The sequence below is a fragment of the Paramisgurnus dabryanus genome, chromosome 10 (genome assembly GCF_030506205.2).
Source record: "Paramisgurnus dabryanus chromosome 10, PD_genome_1.1, whole genome shotgun sequence".
In the NCBI taxonomy this organism is placed as follows: domain Eukaryota; kingdom Metazoa; phylum Chordata; class Actinopteri; order Cypriniformes; family Cobitidae; genus Paramisgurnus; species Paramisgurnus dabryanus.
Window position 1 is genome coordinate 16,419,561 of NC_133346.1, and position 15,440 is coordinate 16,435,000.

The window sequence follows — 15,440 nt, forward strand, 5'->3', positions numbered from 1 at the left end:
GATCCCTGCAGCATAAAACAGAAGATACTACTGCACTCTCTCTCTCTCTCTTTCTCTCTCTCTCTCTCTCTCTCCTCCCTCCCTCTGTTGTATCCACTCAGAAAGCCGTTTTTGAACACCTCTACCTTTCTTTCTTGGTTTGCCATGGCAGAGATTAAATATATATCTCTCTATATATACACAAGGTCGATTTTTCTCTTTTTGGTTGCAATTTTAATTACTTTAAATGTGCAGCTGAAGTTCATTGATACAACTACAAAGTGATGAAAGCACATCCAAAGGCCTCTTTCATTTTCATACAAATATCATGTTTAGCCAGTGTTTTAACTGGTAATACAAGCTAGCTAAAAAGATATTGACTTGAAAATGCAGAAAGCTTACATGTTTCAAAATGAAGAAAGGTCACTATGAAATATTAATAAGCATCACATTCCACTAAATAACCTACAATACAAATTTAAAGACCCACTGAAGTGATTTTAAATAAGCAGCTTTGCTTGATGCGTTGCCATAATTTCCACTAAAACAGGAATTTAGGGAAAAGATATTGAATATAAAAAGATTAAGCACTGCTATAGAGGTCCCGTCCGAAATTGCGTACTTCATGTGGACTTTCGGTCTCATTGCCTTAAATTGCGCGTGTTTGCTTAGTCTACGAGTCCGTAGGGTCTAATTTTTACGCTCCGAAGTGTGCTCATCACCACTTTGCACCCTTGATGCGGTCTTTAGCAAAGCCTGCACTGCTGCAGGCTGCACACACTTTACTACAGAAGTCCTTGCGAAAGAGCAATCATACGACAGTATGGTGACCATATACGTGCCATTCTTCCCGGACACGTCCTGGCCAGGATTTCGGTGCGTCGTATTTGTTGACCGCATACGCCATTCAGTTGAAAAAACATAAATCATACAATCGTAGTTTCATTCTTACCTTAAAATGTTAAGGTTGCTTTTCTGTAATAATAATAAAAATCCTCTATGACATATGTGGTCGACAAATATGACTTCCGAAATCCTGGCCAGGACGCGTCCGGGAAGAATGGCACGTATGGTCACCCTAGATGACAGATGGGAGGACTTCTCTCCCTTTTTCCGGCGTGATGCTCGAGTCTGTCCCAAAAAACGACTCTGGTGCACCCTCGTGTACGGGCTGTTGAAGCGGAAGTTTCTCACAAAAAAGGAAATTCGTCACTTCCGTGTTCGAAAATAAGTTGGATACAGAGTCGCGTAAGATGCTTGCTAACCTGTGTGGATGCGCAGTAGCTAAAATTTGGTGTTTTTAAAAGCAATTTCAGCTAGAAACAATGTCAGTTAATGTCAGGTTTCATTGTTCATCAGAAATATGTTGTTTAATTGTGATTTTAGCATGAACTTTTAGTTATATAGTCTTTTCCCAATGACGTTGATGTGACTTTAGTCTTGCACGAATGAAATAACTGCCTGGAGGCATTGCAAAGATGGCTACCTATTGGTGCAATATCCCTAAAAGAGACTTCGGTTAAGGTAGGGCATAGTCTGTATAATTTATATAATTAATATTCATAACAATGAACAACTAATCTAATTAGATCTAATGAATCTAATGAGAAACAAACTAAAGTGCAGAATGATGTCGTAAAACTGTTCATCTATAGTTGTGAGAGACTGTAAGTTTTGAATGCTTATCAATGTGAATTTTGTTAATATTTTGAAACACGCTGTTTGATAGATATCCTTAAAAATACTTCAATTTTGACTGCACCAGGATCCTTGAGCATATCTAAAAACCTGAATGTATCTTGCTAGACATGGATTTATCAGTAAAATGTTATTGGGTGGTACAGCATTAGAGGTATTTGATCTACTACAAGTATGGCCCCTGCATAGCCCCTGCGTCTCTCACATCTATATCGGCCTTGGCTAAAGGAACCCAAAATAGTCTGCCCGTCAAAGAGGAAAGTGAGAAAGAAAGAGAGAAGAGGTAATGTGAAGTGACAGCTCTGAAAGATGGGAGGATGATGCTGGAGGAATGGGACGGATTAAGATAAAAGGCAATATGATGGAGAGATGTGATGGAAAGAGATCAATGTAATTATTTACGTGCATGAGGGTAATCGCACGTCTGTGGGAATATGTGAACGATGCACGTCTCACGCTTCTCACGCTTTTTTCCTGAGAAAAACAACCTAGTACCATGTGTTTCTACCCTGTAGAGCATGAGAGGAGATCTCAACAAACTGTGCAGAGATTTGATAAAATGCAAGTGTACAATCAAAATTGATGTCTTGGTGCCTTTATTAATTGTATTGTGCTATAAAAAGCAGCAAACTCCAAGCAATAAACATGTCCTTAGTGCATAAAAGCACATACATTTTTCTAATGCTGCTGTAAATTATTACACAGTAAAGTAATCATGAATAATGTGTTACTTTGTTATATTATGCTATATCCATCATTGGGAGATTTGCACAGGTTGTATTTCCGAGTGGACTAAATCTTAATTACATGTTTTGCATGTCCCCAAAGCAGTTGTTACTTATTATAAATGCTAAAAAGCCATTTTGTCTCATGTGTTGCATATTGAAATATTTTTGTACTGTGTGGGTGGAAGTGCAAAGTGGATAGAGAGCATGCAAGAGTTTTGTGTATATTGATTAGCAGAATTACACGGCTGAAGTAATGAAATATGAAGTATAGAGGCAATCACTGTGTCTGTGCTCTCTACTGTATTTCCATTTCAATTCTGTGTTTTAGTGAACTAAATTGAACCTTAAATAATTTAGTGTCATTATAACATTACAGCATGTTCAGTTGTGCACTGTGGAAAAAAATCTACTATTAGTGACAGAGTGCAAGAGCTAAACAGAGCTATTTCTGAATGCAGTACTGTAAGTATGTGTGTGTGTGTGTGTGTGTGTGTGTGTGTATGCGCTAGTGCCTTTGTGTTTGGTTCAGGTACTATTGTACAAGAACAGCTGCAGTAAGGTTTAGTTTCACTGAACCCCCTCCCTGCATCTGTATTCTGCTGGATGCATCTGTGTCTGTGACGCGTTAAATGTAGCTGCATTTATATTGAAGAACAATTCAATATAATTGTTTCATGTTTGTGCCGTGCCATATGTTTATATATATATATATGTTCATATATATATATATGAAGAGTATATACAATATACTCTAATGCTTCATTTCACGCAAAATCTGATATTCGCCGTGTTATTCTGTCATCTTTTCTCCCTTTTTCCAAAACGCGATAAACGCTACTCCTCCTCCTCTGCAGAATGCAATAAATCTGCTCAACAAATCACGGCGCACCGTTCCACGCATTGTAAACAATAAGGGCGGCGCTTTGAATACACACAGAATCCTAATGTTCCTCATCTACTTTGTGCTGACGTGATCAACAAACAAACAAAAACAAAATAGTAATTTTGATGGCATTGATAAACCTGTGGTGGTTTTCTGTGGCGCAAAAGAAATGTAAGCCATTGAATAATTACGTGAGAGGCACTCTGTCAAAGGAAAAATGCCGGCTGTTGCTTGTTCGCATCAAGCTTCTGTCATGTTAACACATTGACCCCAGGGGATCTTATTAAAAACTTTCCATTATTTTACTCGAAGTCAATTTAAATCGAGCAGGAGCAAAACATTTTACAGCTGATCTCACCATGGCAGTTGCTTCAATGCATTTGGGGTGTGGTCCTGGTCAAGACAATCTCCTGAACTCCAAACTGAATGTCAGAATGGGAAAGAAAGGTGATTTAAGCAATATTTAGCGTGGCATGGTTGTTGGTGACAGACGGGCCGGTCTAAGTATTTCACAATCTGCTCAGTTACTGGGATTTTCATGCTCAACCATTTCGAGTTTTTTTTTTTACAAAGAATGGTGTGAAAACAGTATGCGGAAGTACATGTGGACGAAAATGCCTTGTTGATGCTAGAGGTCAGAGGAGAATGTGACAACCGAGGTATGCAGCAAAGCATTTGTGAAGCCACAACACGCACAACCTTGAGGCGGATGGGCTACAACAGCAGAAGACTCCACCGGGTACCACTCATCTCCACTACAAATAGGAAAAAGAGGCTACAATTTGCACAAACTCACCAAAATTGGACAGTTAAAGACTGGAAAAATGTTGCATGGTCTGATGAGACTCAATTTCTGTTGAGACATTCAGATGGTAGAGTCAGAAACAGAATGAGAACATGGATCCATCATGCCTTTTTACCACTGTGCAGGCTGCTGGTGGTGGTGTAATGGTGTGGGGGATGTTTTCTTGGCACACTTTAGGCCCCTTAGTGCCTATTGGGCATCGTTTAAATGCCACGGCCTACCTAAACATTGTTTCTGACCATGTCCGTCCCTTTATGGCTACTTCCAGTAGGATAATGCACCATAAAGCTCGAATTATTTCAGATTGGTTTCTTGAACATGACAATGAGTTCACTGTACTAAAATGGCCCACATTCACCAGATCTCAACCCAATAGAGCATCTTTTGGATGTGGTGGAACGGAAGCTTCGTGCCCTGGATGTGCATCCCACAAATCTCCATCAACTGCAAGATGCTATCCTATCAATTATGGCCAACATTTCTAAAGAATGCTTTTCAATGCCACGTAGAATTAAGGCAGTTTTGAAGGCGAAAGTGGGTCAAACACAGTATTAGTATGGTGTTCCTAATAATCCTTTAGGTGAGTGAACGTTATGTGACCCTGTCTGTGAAATCCAGCCTAAAGTCTCATAATCATGAAAAGCATCTAAGTTTAAATTCTCTATTTGATTTCATTTAATTTCAATATTTGATATGGCCTTCCTCACTCAGTATTAAAGATATCAAGGTTATATTTTATTACAGAATGTTCTCTTCATTATGCAGAAAAAGTAACGATTTTATGTGGCATTTTTCATGTGGCAAGTAGCAAGCATTTTATAGTGTAATAAGCATGATAATATGCATCAAGCCAGTTGTTCATATTCAATCATGCACTTTTAAAAAATAAAGTTTCTTTGCAGTTGATAAAAGTTATACAGACTAGAGTAAGGTAAATAAAAAAATGCCTTCTGGTTCTTCTATGGCATTGCTTGTGGGTTATAACAACACAGCACGACATATTAAATTTAATGATGAGACATTAAAAACAATTATAGAGCTTGACTTTTACTGTTGATACACTTGAATTTTAGAAACTGGCCCCTACAGCGTCAAGCAGCATAACATCTGCTACCAAATGTCACAACTAATTTCATGATCGGTTTGAAATACAGACCGATCCTCCAGTGTGCCCATAAAAGACGCCATTCTGTTATGTCTAGGGCTGTGCAACATCAAACATTTCCAAACCTTCTTTGCTTACACAGACTCTCTTCTGTTATTACATCACGCTGTCTGAGCACACCAATCGCAAGCTATTTTTACTGCTAACCATTTAATGAAGCTTCCACGGCTTACATTTACACACCAACAGACAGTGATATACACACACTTAGGGCAAGCAACTGCACTCAGCACTGAATTAACCTTCAGATTCCTCTTTAGCTCCCTTCAATCTGATCTGTCCCACACCGCTGAACAGTGTGCTCTGTTGAGGGCACGTTTTGTATTTCTTCTAAAGAGAAATGGATTTTTCTCAAGATTGTTCTTATAGGTTTATACAGTAAGAACATCTACAGTATGATGACCCGACAAGATTGGGAATTTGTTACTATTTTACGAGGTGGCTAATTTGTATAAATTTGTATGAATTTTGTTCGTACATATCAGTATGATCTGTTTTCACGATCGAACCAAAGTGACATTGGGTTTGGGGCTTTATTATTTCTTTCTTTTAAATCATACGATTTAGTGCAATTCACATATGTACAAATTTAAATGTACATATTAAAAAAAAAATTGTTTTCTATACCAAGAATGTGACAGGATGTTTCACTTAACATCTTTATGTTATAATAACATTACAAATTCAAATCCATAATTTAATTTTCAAAGATTTATTATTAAAAAAAATTTTTAAATGCTGTGAATCTATTGAATCAATACATAAATGTGCATTCATCTTTGCTGTGTTATATTTATTTAGTTGACTAGTGGTATACACTGATTAAAAAATAAACGTACTTTGTCATATTAAGAACATTGTTGCTATCATCCTTGATACAGTCTTGTTCAAAATAATAGCAGTACAATGTGACTAACCAGAATAATCAAGGTTTTTAGTATATTTTTTATTGCTACGTGGCAAACAAGTTACCAGTAGGTTCAGTAGATTCTCAGAAAACAAATGAGACCCCGCATTCATGATATGCACGCTCTTAAGGCTGTGCAATTGGGCAATTAGTTGAAAGGGGTGTGTTAAAAAAAATAGCAGTGTGGCATTCAATCACTGAGAAATCAATTTTGTGAAGAAACAGGTGTGAATCAGGTGGCCCCTATTTAACGATGAAGCCAACACTTGTTGAACATGCATTTGAAAGCTGAAAATGGGTCGTTCAAGACATTGTTCAGAAGAACAGCGTACTTTGATTAAAAAGTTGATTGGAGAGGGGAAAACCTATAAAGAGGTGCAAAAAATGATAGGCTGTTCAGCTAAAATGATCTCCAATGCCTTAAAATGGAGAGCAAAACCAGAGAGACGTGGAAGAAAACGGAAGACAACCATCAAAATGGATAGAAGAATAACCAGAATGGCAAAGGCTCAGCCAATGATCACCTCCAGGATGATCAAAGACAGTCTGGAGTTACGATGTAAGTACTGTGACAGTTAGAAGACGTCTGTGTGAAGCTAATCTATTTTCAAGAATCCCCCGCAAAGTCCCTCTAATAAAAAAAGGCATGTGCAGAAGAGGTTACAATTTGCCAAAGAACACATCAACTGGCCTAAAGAGAAATGGAGGAACATTTTGTGGACTGATGAGAGTAAAATTGTTCTTTTTGGGTCCAAGGGCCACAGGCAGCTTGTGAGACGACCCCCAAACTCTGAATTCAAGCCACAGTACACAGTGAAGACAGTGAAGCATGGAGGTGCAAGCATCATGATATGGGCATGTTTCTCCTACTATGGTGTTGGGCCTATTTATCGCATACCAGGGATCATGGATCAGTTTGCATATGTTAAAATACTTGAAGAGGTCATGTTGCCCTATGCTGAAGAGGACATGCCCTTGAAATGGTTGGTTCAACAAGACAATGACCCAAAACACACTAGTAAACGGACAAAGTCTTGGTTCCAAACCAACAAAATTAATGTTATGGAGTGGCCAGCCCAATCTCCAGACCTTAATCCAATTGAGAACTTGTGGGGTGATATCAAAAATGCTGTTTCTGAAGCAAAACCAAGAAATGTGAATGAATTGTTAAAGAATCATAGAGTGGAATAACAGCTGAGAGGTGCCACAAGTTGGTTGACTCCATGCCACACAGATGTCAAGCAGTTTTAAAAAACTGTGGTCATACAACTAAATATTAGTTTAGTGATTCACAGAAAAAAAAATGTTTGTACAAAATAGTTTTGAGTTTGTACAGTCAAGGTAGACACTGCTATTTTTTTGAACACACCCCTTTCAACTAATTGCCCAATTGCACAGCCTTAAGAGCGTGCATATCATGAATGCTGGGTCTAATATACTAATATAAAAATATACTAAAAACCTTGATTATTCTGGTTAGTCACATTGTACTGCTATTATTTTGAACAAGACTGTACATCGTCGCTGAACATTTTGGACAGCAATCAGCTGTAAAATGTTTTGATCATGCGCGATTTTTGTTGACTTTAAGAAATTTTTTTTAACGTTTTTTATAAGATCCCATGGGGTCAATGTGTTAGCATGACAGAAGCGTGATGCTGTCGTGTGAGAACAAGCAACAGCCGGCATTTTTCCTTCAACCGAGTGGCTTATGTTTCTTCCCAGCTACAGAAAACCACCACAGGTTTATCAATGCCATCAAAAGTATTATTTCTTTTTGTTTGTTTGTTGATCACGAAGTACAAAGTACATGAGGAAAACTAGGATTACGTAAGTGCTGCCATTGTTGTTTACAATGCGTGGAATGGCGCGCTGTGATTTGTTGAGCAGATTTATTGCGTTCTGCAGAGAAGGAGGACTGGCGTTTATCAAGTTTTGGGAATAAGGAGAAAAAGATGACACAATAACATGCCGAATATCGGATTTTGTGTCAAATTAAGAATTTACTTTTTATTAGGGTGCACTAACATTATCCAAACCAAACCATGCCCCAGCGCGATTGTCACCCCTCCCTACTCCCCCAGATCAGATGCACGCACTCACACTGTACTTTTTATCAATCCGAGTCCGGGCGCGCTTTCGTCATTAATAGGGCGCACTCACATTATCCAAACCAAACCAAGCCCCAGCGCGATTGTCACCTCTCCCTACTCCCCCAGATGCACGCACTCACACTGTACTTCTTATCGATCCGAGTCCGGGCGCGCTTTCGTCATTAAGATGCGATTGTTTTGAAAAAAGCAGGAAGTAAAGCGCTCTCTTAACACTGGAACCCACCGTAATGATAAGTCTGTGTTTTTTATTCGGAGTCGTTCGGTGCGCGATTACAGACAGCCCTCTCACATTTCATCATATTGCTTAGTTGATCTGTCACGTGTGCAGCTCGGACATTCACGTAACCCCGCTGCGCGCATCAAAAGGTTTTTACGGAGGCAGATGAAGGTGAGTGGTCGCGCAACTGACGTCTTCACCTTTTGAATCGCGCTCAGGCGCGAATGCGCTCACACCACAGCCTTCCGCGCCTGAGCCCAAGTGAACCGCGCTCCGGCCCACCTCTGCAACCCGGCCGCGGCGCGATTAATCAATCGGCGCCCGGGCACGGATCAGAGCGATCACACTAGTCAATCAAACCAGGCTTTGGGGGTCAAACGCGCCCGAGCGCGGTTTGGTTTGGATAGTGTGAGTGCGCCAGATGCGATTGTTTTGAAAAAAGCAGGAAGTAAAGCTCTCTCTTAACACTGGAACCCTCCGTAATGATAAGTCTGTGTTTTTTTATTCGGAGTCGTTTGGTGCGCGATTACAGACAGCCCTCTCACATGTCATCATATTGCTTAGTTGATGTGTCACGTGTGCAACTCGGACATTCACGTAACCCCGCTGCTCGCATCAAAAGGTTTTTACGGAGGCAGATGAACGTGAGTGGTCGCGCAACTGACGTCTTCCCCTTTTGAATCGCGCTCAGGCGCAATTGCGCTCACACCACAGCCTTCCGCGCCTGAGCCCAAGTGAACCGCGCTCCGGCCCACCTCTGCAACCCGGCCACGGCGCGATTAACCAATCCGCGCCCGGGCACGGAACAGAGCGATCACACTAGTCAAACAAACCAGGCATTGGGGGTCAAACGCGCCCGAGCGCGGTTTGGTTTGGATAGTGTGAGTGCGACCTTAGCGACCTGATACGATACTGATTTTAATGGCAACACAGTTTTTATAAAAAATGTTGTTTATCACGTTTTGAAACCAAACTGTTCAAATTGTTTTCAAATACCTGTGAGATCAGGCTGAATGATCCTCCATATTGTCCACTATAACAGAGTACTGCAGTATATTTACTGCGTAGCGTTCCTCTTGTATTGTTTGGTGGTTGATTTCATATATAGACGATTTCAGCAGGTGCAAACACGTAGTCGCGATTGCGCATCTGACCCGAAGTTAACTTCCAGGCTGTGTTTGTTTATCGGTCTGGCTAGTGACTAAAGTGACCTCTGGGACAAATACCTTGTCGGAATTTTTGTTTTGTTTCCTAAAGACAAAAGGAGATGGCAAGCATGCATCCCCGCTGTGTGAAGCTATGATGGGGACAATTGCACTCTGGCATGTTTCAAGGCAACTGTGCCTAATATAAGCATGCATTCAGGTAATTTACTGGTTATTTATTGTTATCATAAATAATCTACTTTAGAGGAACTCTCTTGTTATTGTTTTTTGTGTAAATCTACCAAAAGTTATGTTTGGGTCACAAAAGCCATTTGTTTATGTTGTTGCTGCTTAAATCATCTATAGCACAACAACAGGGGGTCCGGGAACCTCAGGAGGTCCCTGGTGGTATTATCAGGGCAGGGGTCCTCCAAATAATTTCATTGAAATTATTTTATTTAATTTTTTTGTAAAAAAAAAGTAATTAGGGATCCAACAAATTGCATTAATAGACTAATAATAAAAATTAAAACTTGAATGAATGGTTTCACATTAAAATCTATTCTGTAAATTTAAAACGTTATGTATTATGTTTACAATATGAGACCATGAGTGCATACCAATATTGATATTGAAAATTGATTATTTCAATATCTTTGTAATCTAACTATCATAACAAAGTATGTAAATCCAGTCTTTATTACTTTATTTGATACACATACTAGGGGTCCCTGCTCCTCCTCTCTATCAATTAAGGGGTCCTTGTTCTATACAGTATGCAGGCATGTACAGCAAAAAACGTCACTGCAGATATCAACCCATTTACAATTCTTTTGGAAAAATAGTCATAAAAATAAATAATGCATAAGTATATAAATATTTAAGTAGTCCTGAGACTTCAAGCAATACTCAACCTTTCAATAAATATAACACAAGCTGAATTTAATGAATAATTTTTTTATGTAAGATTGAAGTGAAATAATAAAACGACTAGCTCACCTTGACCACCAGAAAGAAATCTCATTCCCTTTCTTTTTCACTCAGCAAATCATCAAGGTCTTTGTCCTGTCAAGAATATTTTACTGCAACTGTCATCCACCTGCATTTGCTACAAAGGTCTGTCATAAATTCTGCTTGAATTTTACTTCAAACGGTCTCATGTTTAATACCTACTGTAGCTGACTTCTTTGCAAAGAAACAAATTCAAGGCACTATGTCTGGCAATAAAAAAATCATAGTCATCTGACCTTTCTGGTGTTTGCTTATCTAGGCATTTTTCCTTACTAATCCTTCAATGGACAGAGGTCTTTCAAACAGCTGACACATTCGCATTCACAACTGCGGTCGAACAGAAGTCTCCAGAAGATTAACCCCATCTATATCTCTTGCCTCAGCTCTTTCTTACAATATCAGGCTACCAGCACACATCTAACTCATACTGCTTTCTTAACCCTTAAGAAAATTAACCAATGTTTTTAATTACCATGGCAGAACCATGGTTTTCCTACAGTAACCACAGTTTATTCAAGATGCAAAAGTTTATTGTCATATGTACAGGAAACACTGTTTCCCTCAAATTCTTACTCTGTGAATCCTCTAGCAGCCCAAAATATGAAAATGAGGACACAAAGCACAAAAGTACACAATACTAAATAACTCAGTTGCAAATGTGCGAGTGTGTGCATATGTTAGTGTGAATGTACAGCAGGGCTAGTCCACTGGTGTCCCGCGGGCCAAATGGGGCCCTCCAATCATCTTTTTTTCTCTGTCTGATTTAAAATCAGCGTGGTTACTTTTACCTTTCCACTGTACATGACAAATGACGGCTGACAAACCGTAAGGAAAGTGGGCACTGTAATGAGCTTCTCCCATGTTGACAAGGATTTACGATTAAACTGAAATTTTATTACCACTGCCACTAGGGGGCAAACTCAGACAGTCGCATCCAAATGTTGTGAACAATGGAAAGGCAGATTAGCCTATACAGTACATATACAGTAAAGTGTTATGTAGCAATGGTTATTTTGTAGTAACAAATGGAATGTATAAAATTTACTACTTGATTTCAATTCACAATACAAAATTTGTTTACCTGACTCATCTTGATTTTTACTGCAACAGCATATGCTTTACATTTGCAATTGTTTTAAAACCTTGCACAGTTTGCTTTGCATAGCAGTACACCAGATAAATATCAACGAGCAATGTTTTATCTGTTGATTTCCAAATGTTAAAGTTTGGAATTTAAAACTTTATTAACGAAAATAACTACCTTCCGATAGCGCCCCCATCTTAGTCGCGTCCGCATTCAAGATCAGAGCTTTACGCAGCCTACGGAGGCTACTCTGCTGCTGCTCTGTGTTTTTGCCCTCCGAATTTGTCATACGTCACTAAGAAAAGTGCTTACACTACGCTAATACTCTCTTCTGAATACAGAGGAGTCTAAGATGGCGGCGCTACCGGAAGGTATTTATTTTCGTTAATAAAGTTTAAATATGGATATTTCTACAACAACACCGTGCGGATTACCCTCAGAAGACCTTTGTTTATCATCCTGGAGCCGTTTGGATTTATTTTGTGAAGGATGGATGCACTTTTTTTGGACTTGAAGGTCGTGGACCCCGTAACTTCACATTTAATTAACTGAAAGATCTAAAACATTTTCTAAAATATCCGAAAATGTGTTTGTCTGAAAAACGATGGACATATGCAACTCGGACAGCTTGGGGGTGAGTAAATCATGGGTTTAATATCATTTTTGGCCGAACTATCCCTTTAATGTGATAGAATGAAGTACTGATATAACAGGAGATAATGAAAAATGCCGAGTAACACATGAGGAGAGATAATAATACACTGGACATAATGATATAAAGGTATAATTTGAACCCACAAACCAAAATAATACAGCTCTAGAGCTCCTAATGGATTATGCACCACTTTTCAACTATCCGGCTACACTTGAAAATGCAGTCAAGTGAAGTACCATGGCCTCTATTTAGTAGTGTTATATGTGATAATGAAGTTTGGCAAGTGACCGTTTACAGGTGCTAGACAGCTGAGGCATCAGATCTCAGAGGCCAATTGGAGGCAGGTAGTATGAAGCGACAACACACGATTCAAGACTGACAGGAGGCTACACGCCTAATGACAGCCTAACAAATCAGTGTTCAATGTTGATGCTGTGGTAATTGTTTGTGTGTGTACAGATGGGTCCTTTTCAAACCACTGGTACATTTGGATACGTAATTTACTTATCCAGATCTCATACAGTATGGGTCCTTGCAAAATAACGTCAAGGCTTGTAATGGTACAGCCCATCCATTATTAGGATAGAGCTGAGCAGTAAATTGGTTAGGTTACCCCACCAAAATGTTCAGCAACTGCCTGCTTTGGTTACTATTTCTAATAGCACATTGTTGTGAAGTCTGTTGACTGCAGTACAGTTCCATGTTAAAACTTTGTTGTAAGTGCTATCCCATTATTACTTAATTAATGAAGTAGTTCTTTATATAACTTTTGACTATTAAATGATCCATAATAGATTATTGCTTTATACAGGGCTCTATTAAATCCGTCAAAGTCCGCATTCGGTGACCAGATATTTCTGAATTATTTTGCCCAAGGCAATGCTGTATATCAGAGAGTCTTCTGGGTAACCTGCCGCCTTCTCACCGGTGTTAATTTAACGTCTCATACTCCAATGCAGACTAATAATTCAATATAAAAAACTTAAACCAAACAACTTTAGTATTAATTTTATAGTGAACATAACACTTTTGACAAATAGCTAGAGGCTTCACAGTATCCAGTTAAAACTGGTAAGTAAAAGCATTACTCAGATAAACTTTTAAGGCCTACATGAATTTCAGATTTTTCAGCAATAATGTATAAATTAACACTGTTGCAGGTAATGGAATATTTTAATTAGTGGAAAAGATAACCCAATAGTTGGATTCTGAAAATAACTTCAACTCAAATTAATATTTGATGTCCAGGTAATTGCTGTATGTACTATAGCTGTGTAATATGAACAGCTAGCCAATCAATTAAACCCCTTTATGGTGGTACAAGGTCTGTCTGCCGGACTATACATTATCCTTTAAATGTCATGACTAAATAAAACATGATGTAACCACACAAATAATATAGCCTAATAATACTGGGGAATGTCAACAATACACCAATTTGCATATGAATAACACAACTTTTCAAAATCGTACAACATACACACCAAAGTCCAATTTTGTGTGCATACTGTATGATGTGCCAGTCCTTCCCATTAACTTGTGGAGAGCTGGTGAATGCAAATACCATGCATCTTTTTATGTCATTTTATGTATTGGTTTCTCATTTTTTTTAACCATTGTTTCTTAGAATTGGTTGTCGCTTGGGGTTAGATTTAGGTATGGGTTAGAATGTCCAAAATGTAACATGTTCTAGCCCCAAGCGTCAATGGTAAAAAATGGAGAAATAAAAAGATAACCTAACACATAAAATGACACAAAAAGATGCGTGGTATTTGCACGCACCTCCTCTCCACCGGAGTGAATGGAAAGGACTGGCATATATATGTAAGCAAGATTGGACTGCATTGCACGATAATGAAAAGTCGTGTTATTTCTAACTATCAGTCATCTACTTTTGGCTTATCTATTGTTGCATACTGAAATAAACCCTTTGCTTTATCTAGATTTGTATGCTGAAATAAAAAAGTCTCAAACCTAATGTCACTTGAAGGATAACACAGACACTCTTGACTCGCATACAGTACATCCCGTACCCCTCTCCCCCACACTCATTCTTTTTCATCTCTCCCCCTCTTTCTTCTCTCTCGACACAATATAAACAATATAAAGGCACATACAATCCAATAAGTATGTTTTGGTTTTTTCACCCAGCTCAGCAATATAGTCATATTTGTCTGGTATGTGAATGCTTCATTAAACAAACAGAGCTCTTATCACAGTCTTGCATTACTAGTGACAGACATAAACCTTTTCTCAGTTATATTGACACTTAGGCAGTTTGTTTTCCTTGTTTTTTTAGGGACAGACAATGAAAAGAGAAAGTACAGATTGTGTCCTTTCATCATGCTGATTTAGTTCATGCTTTTTGACTGCTCTTATTATCTTTTTTGCAAGATAAGTTTGCAATCTCTTTTTCTCTTTCATTGCTTTATGAGTGGTAAGTATTAGTATTTTTCCCATTGTTCTCTGCTGTAAGGTTTTGGCTGTGAGGGTTGGTTGCAGAATGCTAGCTTTTATTTCCTGCATAAAGTAAATATAAAGGTCTTGGCTTTACTACAGTAAATCAGTAGGACACCTTAAATGCCACTTGTATTCATGTGAAACTCTGCCCTGTATGCTTATAAAGATTTTATAAAGATTTCAGATGATATACTAAAATATTTACATTATTATATGCTTGCATGTTATTTTTTTTCATATAATGGTCAGTCCCGTTAAATGGACTGCCGGCATTGATGTAAACTGACAGTTTGTGTTACCTGAATATTGCAGGAGCGCCCCATGAGTTTGTTCAATAACTGGACCATCATGTCACATGACCTTTACATCAGCACATTTGATCTGTGCTGAAAAGAAACAAGAGATCATTGAAATTTCCCCCTACTGAGCAAAAAGGGCACATTTTTTATGATCATTAATTATGAATAAACATTGAGAGTAAGCAATAAAGATCCTGGCAAAGACAAAAACTTTTTAAAAATCAATTCTGTAGGGTTCAAGGGCACAGAGATCCAGAAGTGTATAGTAGCCTAGTGTTTAAGGTTAAGGT